This window comes from Cervus canadensis, chromosome 7 (assembly GCF_019320065.1).
Source record: "Cervus canadensis isolate Bull #8, Minnesota chromosome 7, ASM1932006v1, whole genome shotgun sequence".
Lineage (NCBI taxonomy): Eukaryota > Metazoa > Chordata > Mammalia > Artiodactyla > Cervidae > Cervus > Cervus canadensis.
In genome coordinates this window covers 73,300,676-73,317,633 of record NC_057392.1, presented here as the reverse complement: position 1 = coordinate 73,317,633, position 16,958 = coordinate 73,300,676, and the positions used below count along the sequence as shown (strand labels likewise).

Genomic DNA, 16,958 nt, shown 5'->3' with positions numbered 1-16,958 from the left:
ATCTTAAGCATGATGAAAGAGTATGTGTAATCCTTGGATATGCTTGCAAGAAATATTTGGAGGAATATCACATCTGCCAGGCTGGAGAGATTTGACTTTCTATGGAAATGTTTGGTAAGGTAAATCTTGCTTTGTCTTACATCGTCTGCTATGTGATTTAAATTCTTTGCCTACTAATCACAAATCTCCAGATCTGGGAAATAGAGTTCCCTAGAACAGGCTATATATTTTTTATTGCCATCTCGAATCAAACTGATGTCATTTATCATGAGAGGACTAATAAAAGTCACATTCTATATTGAAACATCCCTGTATTTTATGGACCCATCTGATAGGCCCTTAATAAAGTTTTAAAACAATCCATAATAGATTTTGCAAAAAGCTCAAATCCACCAGCATTCTCATTAACAGCCCAATTTGAAGCTCTACTTTAGGCATGATTATCTGCCAAATGTTAGTGGGGTTGTTTAATATTAAAAGACTAGCTGAAGGGACAGAAGGCTCAATTATTTTTTAAAAATCCAGTTAAATTGCTATTTAGAGTAATTTAACAAACAAAATTGAATTTTGTTCTGATTTTCAAAGTAAAGATGTGTATTCATCTCCTCAAATATGTTGTTCTTTGAAAATGCCAACTAAGTGATTCTGCATGAGAAGAAATAGTTGATTAAAAGAAAAAGATCCCATAGCTTGTTAAAACATAAATGTATTACAAATGACACCATGCTCACTCAATGTTTACCCAGTTAACTATATGTTATAAAATAAAAAGACCAGAGTTTTTGCCCCACGTAATATTCACAGAAAGGACCAACAATGAGCAAATTCAACACATGCAATTGTCTTTTTATTGACTACTCTATCTGGGGAGGCTATCCTTTGGGGCTCAGACCTGTTTACCAAATATTCACTTAGCAAGACTTTCCTACCTTAGTAAAAGATATTAGCAGATTAAAACATGAGATAATCATCAAAAAGAATAACAGTTATCTTTGTTGCAATGAAATGTGTGCAGAACACATTTCATTGTATTAATCCTTGTGTATATGTATGCAAGTGTATGTGTGTGTTTAGGTATTGGAAACATGTGAATTAATTTGCAGCAAATTATTAGGAATATGGCTTCATGATCTGAGAGAGGAGGCGAGGACAGTAGAAAAGGAAGAAGTTTTATTTTCAATTGTTTCTCCTCTATACTATTTATTATTTTTTACCTTGAGCTTATAATATTTTTAATGAAAATAAAGCCTTTTTCAAAATGGCACTATTAAGTTTCCTTAAATTTCACTGTTTTACATCCAGTAAAAATATTCAGAGAAAAACTGAGAAAATATACATTATTAAATTCAAAACACAGAAGCAAATTTTTATTATTATTATTAACTACAATGAAAGGAAATCCAAACCATAATTACTAGATGATTAGGACTCATAGAGGATTTAACAACAAAAATACAGAAAGAGACTTAATACACCTACTACCAGTTATCCTTCTCTGCTACACATATTAGTGGAACTTTAGCTAATATTCATTCTTTATTGTACAACTTAGACATTAGACACCATTTTTGTATACTTTTGGCATTAAGCTCAGCCACATATTCAGCTATTAGTATGTTGGTTGAGCCATTGAAGTCATTTTGGATCAGGTATTAAGATTTGGAATTATAGAATTAGAATAAACAATAATTTACTTTTTTTCATAAATCTTAGTTTTTAAATCACAAATGTCTAACTCTTGAATCTATTTATTTTAGAGTTCTGATCATTTATCCAAACTAATTTTAAATTCCCAAAGAATTATTAGGCCAGATGTAGGACAAAGTTACAAACATATCATATTTGAAATCATTTCTCTTCCGGCTTTCATTGGCTGTCCTCATTGTTTCATCCCTAATGACTATCTTATCCTGGATGAGACAAGAGGATGAAATGAGATAAATTAACATCCTGGGCTCTTGGGTACAATTCTGTCGATGGCAGTTTTACCTGCCCTGCAGAGACAATCTAGTTTCCTTGGAAGTATTACTTCTCTTACTTTAGAAAGTGCTACCCTGCCTTACTATGAAAGGCAACAATTACCTAAATTTTTTTTCACTTTGATGTATCTGTTTGCTTTTTTGGATATTGCGTCTGGGCTATTATTGTAACTTAAAATTTCAAACACTAGCTTATACAATATCTCTATATGCCAAGCAGCACCTGGACTTTTCAAATTAGACTGTATATGACTCACTCCCACTTATGCTCATGGCGTTCTCTATGACCAAATCTGCAATATCCCTTTTTAAAATTTTGTTGCTCAGTTAGTGCTAATTTTAATTTGCTATTTTCAATATGAAGGGAGTTAGAAACACTCTCTTTCAGGTTAATGACACCCTTTCAGGATGATTTGGGGATTTATTTTTATATCAAGATCATTACTCTTTTTCTAAAGCTAGAGGAAAATAATTTAGGATCATTTTGGAATATCCATCAGATGATTTGTAATTTGGAACTACTTCAAGCATTCTATTTTTTTACACAAATGAAGACATTACCCAAATTTTCTATGAATATCCTGATTTAATGAGCTTATTCACTTTAATGAAAGCAATTTATTAAGGGCATTTGTTGTTCAGTTGCTAAGTTGTAACCAGCTCTTTGTGACCTCATGGACAGCAGCAGACCAGGCTTCCCTGTCCTTCACTATCTAAGTTTACTCAAACTCATGTCTGCTGAGTTGGTGATGTCATCCAACCATTTCATCCTCTGTCACCCCTTTCTCCTCCTGCCCTCAATCTTTCCCAGCATCAGGGTCTTTTCCAATGAATTAACTCTGCGTATCAGGTGACCAAAGTACTGAAGCTTCAGCTTCAGCATCAAGGGCATTACTAAATGTTTATTTATTTGTAACATTTATTATTTAAATAAATTTTATATGAAAAATATATATTTTAGTTAAAGTGTACCAAATCTTGGTTCAGGAAATATAATCCATATTTTCCCTCTCTCTGGCAGACAGGCAATATGAAATATAATTATAATAAATTAATTTTGCACATTTAATGGCATTAAAAGCCTCTCTTTTTACTGTCTTTTAATGAGAGAATGGCAACCCATTCCAGGATTCTTGCCTGGAGAATTCCATGGACAGAGGAGCCTGGTGGGCTACAGTCCATGGGTTGAAAAGAGTCGGATATGACTGAGTGACTAACATACACACAGTTAGATGGTGGGTTAAGATTCCACAGGGAGCCACTGGAAGTTTCTTGAGGATCAAAATCTCTTCTCATCCTGGCTGAGTTTTGGTGCACTGGTTGGCAATTGTGTACTCCACTTAAATATCAATAGAATCCTATGGCTAATGACTGGATGGGACTTCAAGGACAGTTGCAATGATCCCAGGAGTGGCCCTGTAGGTAGCTGCCATAGACAGTGGGCCAGGTGAGAGTTGGAGTTATAGTAAGATAATCATTACATTTATTGCCAGAACTAGGAAAACTCGGAGAATAAAGGGAGGGATACCTACATAATTAAAATTCTATAAGTATTGAAACATAAAAAAATCATGACATGCCATAAGATAAATATATGTGATTTATAGCATATAATAAATTAAAGCACAAGAGTAGCAAGGACATTCATACTACTCTCTCTAAGCTCTGTGTGGCAAGAATTTTCAGCCTCCCATGAACGAGCCTATAATTTCCCAGGTTTTCCACTGACCCTGCCATCTGAGGGCTTGCTAGAGCAAAAAGACTATTGGAGTCAACCTTCTATAGATTTTAGAGAACAGTGTGACGTAGTTGATATGTGGGTTACACCTGTAACTCCTGGAATTGTTGGAAGTATTAAGTTGAATGGGATAATATGTGGGAAATGCCTATTGTCCTTCCAATCTGAGTGCCCCCAAAAATGTCAGCATCTTTTTCCTTCTTTTTAAACCACTCACCAAACACTCACACAACATTTACACAAATTCACTTCACCTTATCTTTATTATAGCTAGTGGTTCCCATGTTTGTCTTTCTAGACTCAAAGGTCCTTGAATACAGATCTTTTCTCACACATCCTTTTATCTACCCAGGGCCCAGCACGTTGTTGGATCACGGAAAATAAATGTTGGCTAATTGATGTTTCTGATGCTCCCCGAAGAAGAGCCTACTTTTCTAGCCATCCCACTTTAAAAAGGAGAAATAATATATAGTAGAGGATGGCAATTCACTGGGTTTTTGAGCTTGAGGGCACTAAGTGTTAAAGGCAGTTGACTGTCTTTGTTCAGATGGACACTGGCAGCTTCTCATCTATAATTTGGTTTCCTGAGTACATCTACTCTCCAGGCACCCAATTCACTGTAAAGAACAGGCTTGGTTTTTCAGCTGCTAATATAGCCATTAATAGGAATTCATTTGAACCTCTGTGTCCTTGCTCTCCCAGCCCCTCCACGTGAACCAACACATTCAGACTCTGAGTGGGCCGTGCTCAGGTCAGAACATGAAGCAGAAAGATCAGGGCCAGGCTTTCTGAGCCCAGCCTACTCACCCCAGTCTCCAGGATATTCCTACCAGGCACATGTACACGCTTTCCCAAGTGGAAATAACAGTGCTGTGGTGTGCTTTTACTCTTCAAAAGGATCATTAGTCTATGCCAAGTTTCAGTTTTGTTTTCAGATTTTTTTTTTTGCCCTAAATATCTATAGTAGTGTAGATAAACACATTGTTACTCAACACACTTTGTAATTCATATAATCTGCTATCTAGGTAGAAGGCATTATTATTGCCATTACCAGTTGGGAGGAAAATGGGGCTTAGAAAGATTAAAAGATTTGCCTGTGATCAGTAAATGGTAGAGTCAGTCTTTTTTGTTTCTCTAAATCTGCTTCTCTTTCCACAGTGCCACCTGCATCTCTGTACTTAATGTGCAAAGATATTTATAATCCCTCTAATGAAAAATGTAAGTTGAAAATGTGAAAGCTAATATCCAGCAAATGCTTCCTTTAATAAATATAATAAGAATTTAGTGAGAAGATGTTCCATTGCTTTACTTTATGCAATTATAGTCTATTTTTTATGAGTGTGACCTAGATCCCAGGTTTATGAGCGTTTTTAAATGCAGGTTCCAAACTAAGTTCAAGTCTATTTAAAATTTTCTAGGCTGCTTTGATTTGTTTCTGGGTCACGACTGCTGTTTACAGACATTCTGAATCTGGGATCATTGGAAGATTTTATTAATGAATCCTTCTCAAGCTGTTGATCAGTGAAATAGCACAAATGCATATGAATGTTTGTCTCTGGGTTGCAAAGCGTGTCATAATTCCTAGCGTCCCAGAAGACCTGAGAGGTTTGGTGCCACCCATGCCGTCTCTTAGGGAGCCTGATTTAATGTTGTATATTTCTTTCTCCAGACATGTGGGTGAAAGCTTGCCAGTGAGAGCAGGTAAGGGAACCAATGGACCTAGAATAGCAGATTAGAAAAATTTTACTGTTAGTTAAAGACAGACAGAAATAAGAATAGATTTTGATTATTGACTTTTTTCACCTTACCTGCTCCTTTGACTGTGTATAGAGAGGCCTCTTGACTTTTGCTCTGAAGAGGAATAGTACCTTTTTTTCTTTATTTCTTCAAGCTCCCTCTCATTTCTTTCCTTCCTAAAATTTACTTTTCCTTTGTGAAATAGTCTTAAATCTGTGGATAAGGATATACTTTGTTATATCTCTTTTTCTTAAAGTATCCTTCGCTATTATACAAAGGATATATGTTTCTCACAGAATACTTAGAAAATAGACATTTACAGAAAAGATTTTTTGGTGAATTTTCATATTAAATGTCATCTTCTAATAATTAATCTTCTAATTCTAATGTCAACGTCTAATACAGAGACTTAGTATTGATAAGTAGACAATATTTTTAAAAATTAAGAATAGACAAACTTAAAGAAAATAAGACAAACTTTTCCACATTAAAGACAAAAGACACCAATTCACACATGTGTAAATGGGTGTGGATGGAGTTGGCTAACTTCAGACTTTGCAAGTTCCAAGTCTGGAAACAGGCAAGATAATAGGAACTGGACTTAGAGACTGAATAAAACAAATAGTGATGTTATTAGTTTGTTAGGGATACCTTACAAAATTACCACCAGCTGAGTGGTTTAAACAACAAATTTATTGTGTTAAGTTCTGATGGTAGCACTTTGAAATTTAAAATGTCAGCAGAGCCATGCTGCAGGCATTAGAGGAGGCCTCTCTCCTAATTGTCATACCTTGTTGGCAATATACAGTGTATGTCAGCTTGTACAAAAGAAGCATCATACTCATCTCTGCCTTCATCATCACATGGCATTCCTTTTGGAAAGTTTGCAAGTATCGAGTTAGAGGCCAGTCCTTCTCCAGTATGATCTCATCTTAACTAATCACATCTGCAGCAACCCTATTGCCAAGTAAGATCACATTCTGGGGTACTGGGGCGTTAGGGAGAAATACAATTCAACCTACAAAATAGGATACCAAGGTCACTCTCCTGGCAGGAAACCAAGAGCCAGGAAAGGATTTCCCTACCTTTGGAAGGAGGCTGACTCTAGCTCCTTGTTCTAATTTGCATACCTCAGATGTGGAGTAATCAAAACTAGACCATCTGCTTGTTCAGAAACTGTCTATGGTAGCCCCATTCCAGGAATGTTATTGTTTAGTTGCTGAGTCATGCCTGACTCTTTGAGATCCCACAGACTTTAGTCCACCAGGCTCCTCTGTCCATAGGGTTTCCTAGGCAAGGATACTGGAGTGGGTTACTGTTTCCTTCTCCAGGGGATCTTCTTGACTCAGGGACTGAACCCAAGTCTCCTGCATCTCCTGCATCAGCAGGCCGGTTCTTTCACACTGAGCCCCACGATGCATGTGCGCTAACGTAACACCTGTTCTCGAGAGTCTAGGTGCTGCTGCTGCTGCTGCTAAGTCACTTCAGTCGTGTCCGATTCTGTGCGACCCCATGGACGGCAGCCCACCAGGCTCCCCCATCCCTGGGATTCTCCAGGCAAGAACACTGGAGTGGGTTGCCATTTCTTTCTCCACTCCATGAAAGAGAAGTCGCTCAGTCGTGTCCGACTCTTAGCGACCCCATGGACTGCAGCCCACCAGGCTCCTCTGTCCATGGGATTTTCCAGGCGAGAGTACTGGAGTGGGCTGCCATTGCCTTCTTCAGTCTAGGTGCAGGTAACCCCAAATCCGAGAGAAGAATCTCTACAATTTTTAGAATTTTAGTTTATGACCCCTTTTTCAGATTCACATCTGCCACTTTCCTTTCCTTCCAGCAAAGGAAGTAAAATGCTTTCACACAAATTAAAGTTATCAACCAAAATTCTAAATCCCATAGGGAAAACAAAAAACAAGGGAAAGAGCTAAGAAAGCTCAACAGTTAGTCAAGGAATTTAGTTTCTTTGGGCTTCCTTCATAGCTCAGTTGGTAAAGAATCTGCCTGCAATGCAGGAGACCTGGGTTCAATTCCTGGGTGAGGAAGAGCCCCTTTAATCAAGAAAAAATAACAAACCAATTATAAATGAGTTTTAAATAAGTATGTTCAAGATCATCAAACAGAAAGAAAAAGGAATACTTAAAAGGAACAGTGCAACAAAAAATGGCAGATGTGAATCTGAAAAAGGGTCATAAACTAAAATTCATAAAAATTGTGGATGTGCCTGTGTGTGTGGTATTTGTGTGTCTTAAGAATTGAATTAGTTCTGAAAATTTCATTTAGCATATAGTCAAATGATACAAAGAGATAAAAACATGAAAGAAGAGTTAAGATATATAGATTTATATTGAGGAGTTATAATATATGTATATTAGGGGTCTCATAAATAAGAAGTGAAGTGAAATGAAGTCACTCAGTCGTGTCCGACTCTTTGTGATCCCGTGGACTATAGCCTACCAGGTTCCTCCATCCATGGGATTTTTCCAGGCAAGAATACTGGAGTGGGTTGCCATTTCCTTCTCCAGGAGATCTTCCCAACCCAGGGATTGAACCTGGGGCCTCCTACATTGTAGGCAGACGCTTTACCGTCTGAGCCACCAGGGAAGTTCCATAAATAAGAAACAAGGGGAAAATGGCAGAGAAGTAATTTTTAAGGAGATAATGGTTGAAAGGTGTTTTTTTCCAGAACTAGGCATATACACATATATAGTTATCTCCAGTTTGGAGATGAACACTTAAGTATTGTGGAAGTAATTTAAATTCATACCTCTCTATGTTTTAGTGAAACTTCAAAACATCATGAATAAAGAGAAAATTCTAAAAAACAGCAAGATAGAAATGACAAATAGCCTAAAATGACAGATGATTTGTCACAGGAGAATCTAGAAAAAAATGGAGCAAGATCTTCAAAATAGTGGAGAGTATACAGTCAATCTTCATTATTTGTGAGTTCACCAACTAACTAAAATTTATTTGTAACACCCAAATCAATACTCCCAGTGCTTTCCCAGTCATTCAAGGACATACACAGAGGAGCTAAAAATTTGAGTCACCCAATGCATATGTTCCCACCTGAAGTCAAACAAAATAACTTTCTGCCTTCTTGCTTTAGCTTTCAACCTGTAAACTTGTAAAATGTGTGTGGTTTTTTTTTTTTACAGTCTGTTTAATGGCACATTTTTTTCTTGTATTGGTGCTTTTAGCTGATGGTTTTGGTGTTCAAAATAGTCCAAAAATACATATTAAATATGATGTCTTAAAACAGAAACACATATAAAAAACAGTTTTATGTATTGATTAGTTGGTGAAAATGTTGTGACCAGAGGCTTGCAGAAAGCTAACAATATTCCCCTTTGGAAATATAATTAAATCTCCCCCAGGAGTTAAAATCGAAAGAATCAAGTATATTCTTCATACACTTGAGCAGGGCATCACATTCTTAGAAAGAAACTAAAAAAATAGTCACTTTGCACATGGACATTCTATAAGTTTGGTTGTATCACCTAATGTTTAAATAATTTGGGATTTAGATTTATTTCCCACATTGTCATATATGTAGCAAAGAGCCCACCTATAAGAACATCTCCTTTTTACATTAACCTAGGGTAGGCATCACCTTTCTTGGGTTTAATTGCTGTTAAGAGAGTTTAATATACTTTAAATTTTAAAGAAATTACCTTAATAAAAAGCACTTCATGTATTCCTTTTGGACTGTATATGCCTCCGTTGGCATTTTTCAACTTCCAGCGGTGTTAAGATTTCTGCAAAACCCAGAGAGAGAGCCCTTGGTTAGTTGTTGACAAGAAGCAGCTGTTTTCCATGGGAGATCAATCATTATTTTTTGTATTTCTTATTTAATAACCTTATTTTCAATGTGTCATGTCCTGCTGAGGGGAAGTTCAGGGGGCCTGTCATGTAACATAACTGGACACAGCTTGAGTTTTGAAGCCACAGACCTTCAACTGAAAAATGAAGTCCAACATTTTATTCTCTAATGATTTTGCTATAATAATAATAATAATAATGAATGTTACAGAGACAAACAGAATGTAGATTGAACTCTTTTGGATGGAAATTTGTGTTAAGTGGGAATAGAACAGACTTCAGGAAGTTTTCTAAGTTCCCTTTGTTACTTTAAGCTTTTTTTGTTTTTGTTGCTTCTGGTTTTCTGCAGGATAATACTTTCACCTTTAGCAACACCCGCTAGAGCCTCAGTGATCTCTACCTTATCAAAGACAGAGTAAGGAAAGGCAATGATTCCTCTGATTTAATTCCTAGTATTACTGGAAGTAAACTCTCCCAGAGAATTTTATTTAATTTTTATCAGTTTGTCTTTGGCTAAAGGGATTTCAGACATTCTGAAGTAGGAGAGAGAGAATTTGGGTAAATCCTCCTGAAACCCCTTAATAATAATGAAAATAATAATAGAAGCTAACATTTGTTGACTTCTCACTAGGTACCAGGCACCGTGCTATTGACAACTTTTATCCTCAAGACATACCCATGGGTTAGGCACTATTACAAAGATCCATTTTTACAGACAATAAAAGCTTGTGTGAGTGCTCCGTCGTTTCTGACTCTTTGCAACCCCATGGACTGTGGCCCACCAGGCTCCTCTGTCCATGTGATTCTCCAGGCAAGAATACTGGAGTGGGTTGCCATTGTGTTCTCCACGGGATCTTTCCAACCCAGGGATCAAACCCCAGTCTCCCGCGTGGCAGGGAGATTTCTTTACTGACTGAGCCACCAGGGAAGCCTGATAAAAGCTTCGTGGCCTTGAATTACCAACAGCCTCAGCATCTCTTGGAAACTTGTTAGAAATGCATATTCTCAGGCCCCACCCAGACCTAAAAAAAACCAGAAACTGGGGAGTTAAAACAGCAACTATTTTAGCAATTCCTCTGGGCACATCAGATATCCTAAAGTTGGAGAACCACTGCCCTAAATGGTGCCTTTCCAGTGAAACTTCTCAGGAGGGTGTTTTTCGCTTGTGCTGACGTAGCAGAGGCTGTCTGTGCTGTGTTTGTATCTGTGTTCTAGTGCCTAAAAGTGTGCCTGAGTCATGAGAGGTGTTCAGTCAATACACACTTTATAGTTGCCGATCGATCTGTAATGATCCATCCTAGGTAGTTCTAAGTGGGGGACGAGATGATTCACTAATTCACAAGTCCACTTTATCCAGATGTATTTTCTCTTCTCACAGGTAGAAAAATCTGTAATTCCTTTCAAGCAAACATCAGGACTACTGAGACACCGGGGTCAGTGTGCGATGATGGGGTTTTCACGTGTGAATTGGGGCATTCTCCTTAAGACCTCAGGGCCTGAGCTGTGCGGTGCACGTAATTCACTGTGTTTGTGTTTGGACAGAGTGGGGATCAGGAGGGTAAGGGAGAGGCTTCTCCTGTACTCTAGCTATCCAAGGAGTCACAAATAAAAGCAGCCAGGCAGATGAGTTGTGAACACACAAATAATCATTAAAGCTTGAAATACTAATTTAGAGCAATAAGAGAAGCCATATTATAAAGCAGACCATAATTAATACAGTAATTTATGCAGATAGTCGTTGGAAATGTATACTCTGATATTGTGTCTAGAGCACTCAAGTATGAATCAGCAAACCAGGGAGGCTGTTTACCATGTGCTCACCACATGCTAATGGATGAGACATTCAAGCTCCCCACACCTCATTTCATCTGTAAAATGGCCTGTGTGCTAAGTCACTTCAGTCGTGTCTGACTCTTTGTGATCCCATGGACTGCAGCCCGCCAGGTTCCTCTGTCCATGGGATTCTCTAGGCAAGAATACTAGAGTGGGTTGCCATGCCCTTCTCCAGGGGATCTTCCCAATTCAGTGATTGAACCCACATCTCTTATAGGTCTTCTGCATGGGCAGGTGGTTCTTTACCACTAACACCAGCTGGAAAGCCCATAAAATGCCCTGTGTTAAGTCATTTCAGTCATGTCCAACTCTCTGCAACCCTATGGACTGTAGCCCATGAGGCTCCTCTGCCCATGGGATTCTCCAGGCAAGAATACTGGAGTGGGTGTAAAATGTCCTAGTTACCTCATAATTTTATTAAGAGAATCAAAAAGCATAGTGCCTAGGTCTTTCCACTGTAGCATATATTCCTAAAAGCATTCATAGCCATAAAAATAATTCAACTTTAAAAATAAGAAGGGCACAGTACTAAAAACAAATGCAACTTTATAACTTGAGCTCTGTCTAAAACAACCAAGCTCATAAAAATACTACTGTAGTTTTAAAGACCAATTAAATACCAAAAAACAAAATCCTGCAATAAGTATAGGAAGTTACCTTAAAAAACAGAAACAGTAGTTTGATGAAAAAGGAATGTGAAGGTGCTGGAGCCTTTGAATTATGAGAACAGATCAAAGTATACCACATGCATAGGTATGCGATTCCAAGAGTAAGTAGGTAGATAACCCTACATGGATTTAAGAGGAATTTAAGAGGAAGAATATAAAATGAATGGGCATTGCTTATTGCACCACAGTCTACCACCACACTTTCTATATTTCAGTTGTGTAGTATATATTGAGTTCCTGGAACTTGGGGGAACAAAGTGCTACTATGCTATAAAATATCTGAGCCAATCACATTAAATTGACCCAGTTCCCTTATATGCCAATATCTTATCAGCTAATTCTTCTTCCAAGAATACTTGTAACTAAACAGGCTGTATTTTAAAGTATTGTAAAGCACATAATACAAGGAGGCTATTTTTATTAGCATTATTATGTCTAGGTTTATGAGGGCCCAACATAACCAAAATCATCAGTGCAATCAATTCTTCTATGAATTTTTCATTGAATCTTAGACAACATGCAAATGGGAGTGTGCTGAATGACTTAAGGACTATTAGTCAAATGAACTATTTGTGATCTTTGAATTCTATTCTGAGTGATTGGGATATATCTTTAGATTAAAGAAATCAGCTGTTATACCACTGTTTATACAAATTCTACAGTGATACCAAGATAATCTTAATGTCTCCAAGAATTAGTCATTTTGAATAACCCAGCTTTCTAGAGGTATTTTTATGTTTATGCACAAAATCTTATTAATTTTATGGAAACTTTTCTAAACTAAAATTAGAGGAAGTGAAAATAATACACTGCAACAGTAATTTCAGGACTGCATTTCTTGTTCCCATGGCCCCAGAAGTCAAGAAAGTAATAAAGGACTTCTCCATCCATTCCTTTATCTTGTCTGCTTTCCCCCGGCTTCAGGGCGGGTCAGGTAGATACCCTGGTCCCAGAGTTTGGACACATTCACCTCATAAAGTGGTTCCCATGCTGTGCCTTTTGAAAGACTAGAAACCTGAAGGCAATGTTACTGGACTCTAGAATGTGGAGAGAATACAGGGTAATATAAAAAGGAAGAAGAGGCAGAGGCAGCCTGAAGAAGAGGGAAGAAATTGCTAAGCACTTGGGGCTTAGCACGTTGGGGACATGGGCACGTTGGTGTCTCCCATGGGAGGCAGCATCATGCCCCACGGCTGCAGAGTGCCAGGCGCTTAACAGTGTCACCAGAAAGTGGCCTCTTAGTGTGGAGACTAAGCAAAAGGGCCCATCCTATTCCCATGCTTGGCACAGGGGTAACAGCGAAATGCTGCCTGCAGGGGCCTTTGAGAACCCCGTGTGGGAGTGATCATTCTGGACTAAAGAGCAGGACCATTTCCTGGCACTTGTGTAAATCTAAGGAAGAGGAGACTTTCCCCAACCAAAGGACCCAGAAAGAATTTCCTGTCTGATGGAGATTAGTACACATTATATTTGGTTTAGCAAAGAAAGTAAAACTGACATGCATTATCTTTTGTGGTGCGGATATATAGTGAATGGCTTCTCTGGTGGCTCAGAGGGTAAAGCGTCTGCCTGCAATGCGGGAGACCCGGGTTTGAGAAAATGATTATGAGACTGTTCAGTCAAAAAAGCAAAATACAGATTTATGCAGAAGAATTTGAAATCTATTTTGGAAAGAAAATAGAGCAGATATAACTAGAACCTCAAGCAAGATTGAAATGAACTTGAGAAACTCTGATTAGCTAAAACCTTGGGTTTTGCCAGGTTGAAGTCCGGTTGATTGGCATGAGATGGGAGAACTTTGCTTAGAAGAAAAAGAGGGGGAAGGTGGTAGAGAGAAAATTTCCTGCCAGAATACCTTGAGGATGCAAAGAAATGGAAGCATGACTTGGGGTTCACCCTAAGATTCACTGTCTGATAGGTACATGTTCACAGAGGTTGAAAAATAATGCAGAAATTACAGTAGACACAGATGTAGCTGTTCTCAGTGAATTTGAGGTTCTTGCCTCATTGTGAAAAAATCTGGAAATGAAGTGATAGGTAAGAAGTGGATTTATTTAAAGAGAAACACACTCCACAGACAGAGCATGGGCCATGTCTGAATGTGAAAGAGCTCTGAAATATGGTGTGGTTAGTTCTTATGGGCTGGGTAATTTCACAGGCTAATGAGTAAGAGGATTACTCCAATTATTTTAGGGAAGGGGCAGAGATTTCTAGGAATAGGGCCACAGTGCACTTTTTGACCTTTTATGGTTGGCCTCAAATCTGTCAGGGCACTGCTGGGTGTGTCATTTAGCATGCTAATGTCTTACAATGGGCTATAATAAGGCCATGAAGTTCTTTTAAATGTTGTGCCCTGCCCCCTCCCCTCCTGTTTTGTAGATAGATATATTGTTGTTGTTGTTTAGTCACTCAGTCATGTCCAACTCTTTGGGACCCCATGGACTACAGCACACCTTCCCATCTCCTGGAGCTGGCTCAAACTCATGTCCATTGAGTCGATGATGCCATCCAACCATCTCATCCTCTGTCATCCCCTTCTCCTCCCACCTTCAATCTTTCCCAGCATCAGGGTTTCTTCAAATGAGTCAGTTCTTCACATCAGATGGCCAAAGCATTGGAGTTTCAGCTTCAGCTTTAGTCCTTCCAATGAATATTTAGGACTGATTTCCTTTAGAATGGACTGATTTTATCTCCTTGCGGTCCAAGGAATTCTCAAGAGTCTTCTCCATCCCGACAGTTCAAAAGCATCAGTTCTTCAGTGTTCAGCCATTTTATGGTCCAACTCTCACATCCATACATGACTACTGGAAAAACCATAGCTATGACTATATGGACCTTTGTCAGCAAAGTAATATCTCTGCTTTTTAATATGCTGTTTAGGTTGGTCATAGCTTTTCTTCCAAGGAGCAAGTATCTTTTAATTTCATGGCTGTAGTCACCATCTGCAGTCATTTTGCAGCCCAAGAAAATAAAGTCTGTCACTGTTTCCATTGTGTCCCCATCTACTTTTTGTCGTGAAATGATGGGACCAGACGCCATGATCTTAGATTTTTGAAAGTTGAGTTTTAAGCCAGCTTTTTCACTCTCCTCTTTCACTTTCATCAAGAGGCTCTTTAGTTCCTCTTTGCTTTCTTCCATAAGGGTGGTGTCATCTGAATATCTGAGATTATTGTTATTTCTCCTGGAAATCTTGATTCTGGCTTGTGCTTCATCCAGCCTGGCATTTTGCATGATATACTCTGCATATAAGTTAAATAAGCAGGGTGACAATATATAGCCTTGATGTACTCCTTTTCCAGTTTTGAACCAGTCAGTTGTTCCATCTCTGATTCTAACTGTTGCTTCTTGACCTGCATACAGGTTTCTCAGGAGGTAGGTAAGGTACCTGTGATTGACTGTCTCCTGCAGATGCATGGGTCAGCAGTGGCCTGCCATGGGGACAGGAACTCTGGCTGCAGCAGACCTGGGAGGTGCAGCATGTGGCATAAGTTCTCTTGGAGGAAGTCGCCATTAGCCCCACCATAGAGCTGCTTAGCAGATCCTCAGACTGGAGAACAATTATACCAAAGAAGTTCTCACACTGTTGCAGAACTTCTAGGACCCACAACAGATTTCCCAACCTGGTGACCTGGCAAAAGGACTGAGAACCCCCAGAGAGTTTGACTTTGAAGGCCAGTGGGATTTAATTACAGAACTTCCACAGGACTGGGGAAACAGACTCTTGGAGGGTACAAATAAAACCTTGTGTGCACCAGGTCCCAGGAGAAAGGAACAGTGACCCAACAAGAGACTGAGCCAGACTTGCCTGTGAGTGTCCAGGAGTCTCTGGTGCAGGCATGGGTTGACAGTCAGGAGCACTGAATCCAACAGTCCTGGGAGCCATGGCATGTTGCCAGAAGTCCTTCTGAAGGAGGTCACCGTTACCACCATTACCCCTACAGAGAAGGGACAGCCCTTCCCATCAGTAGAAAATTGAACTAAAGATTTACTGAGCATGGCCCTGCCCCTAGAGCAAGACCCAGATTCCCCCAAGCCAGTCCCTCCCATCAGGAAGTTTGCATAAGCCTCTTATCCTTATACATCAGAGAGCAGACAGAATGAAAACCACAATTACAGAAAACTAACCAAACTGATCACATGGATCACAGCCTTGTCTAACTCAATGTAACTATGAGCCATGCTGTGTAGGGCTATCCAAGACAGATGGGCCATGGTGGAGATTTCTGATGAAACATGGCCCACTGGAGAAGGGAATGGTAACTACTTCAGCATTCTTGCCTTGAGAACCCTATGAACATTATGAAAAAACAAAAAGATAGATATATGGGAGCTGACAAAGAAATTCATATAGATAGAAATATAGATACAAGTTAGATACGTGAGGCTAGAAATAAATACACTAACAAGTTAATATACACTATCCTTATAGTGGCTTTATGGGATATTTAATTTCCTTTTTGTCAGGGGAGTGTGTAAGTTCCTCAGTTCTGTCTCATTGCAGCAAAGATTTGATAAGGTGGACCAGTGTTACAGCTTTGTTACAGCTCAGTTTTATTTGGCAAAAAAAAAAAGGATAGTAAACCCTCAAGGCATGAGGACAGGCCAACCCCAAAGTAGAAGCCTCAACCTCAATCCTCTTGGCTTCCTCCTTTTATGCATTTGTCTCCTCCCCCACCTTGAGCCTGCTCTATGCAAACTGGCCTGGCCAAGAAGGAGGTGTGTTTGTTTCACCAAAAGTTCTCACTCGCGGGTCCATGGATTTTCTTTTGTTCCATTTTCATGGGCTTTTCTTTTTGTCTTTTAGCCACTGCCATTTTGGACTCCTTTTTCCTATTCTAACCGCCTAACATTTTCAAAAATTCTTTTCTGTAATACCCACCTTGTCAACAACGGTCATTGTTACTTTTAGAATCATAAACATATTTTTGGACTTCCCTGTAACTCAGACGGTAAAGAATCTGCCTGTAACACAGGGAGACCTGGGTTCAATCCCTGTGTCAGGATTATCCTCTGGAGAAAGGAATGGCAACCCACTCCAGTATTCTTGCCTGGAAAATCCCATGGACCGAGGACCTTGGCAGGTTACAGTCCATGCAATCACAAAGAGTTGGATACAACTGAGTGACTAACACTACTACTAGTAAACGTGTTTTTTAAAAATTTATGCATGAGATAAGTGTAGGG

General features: G+C 38.9%; 1 protein-coding gene and 1 non-coding gene across 2 annotated transcripts in view; one reads left to right on the top strand and one right to left on the bottom strand.

Moving 5' to 3' along the window:
- The window catches only part of LOC122444958 (EGF-like and EMI domain-containing protein 1), a 627,705-nt gene that overhangs the window by 425,893 nt on the left and 184,854 nt on the right, over positions 1 to 16,958 (top strand). The window lies entirely within an intron of this gene.
- Positions 7,980 to 8,052, bottom strand: TRNAC-ACA. The gene has a single exon. It is a non-coding gene; the product is annotated as a tRNA-Cys (tRNA).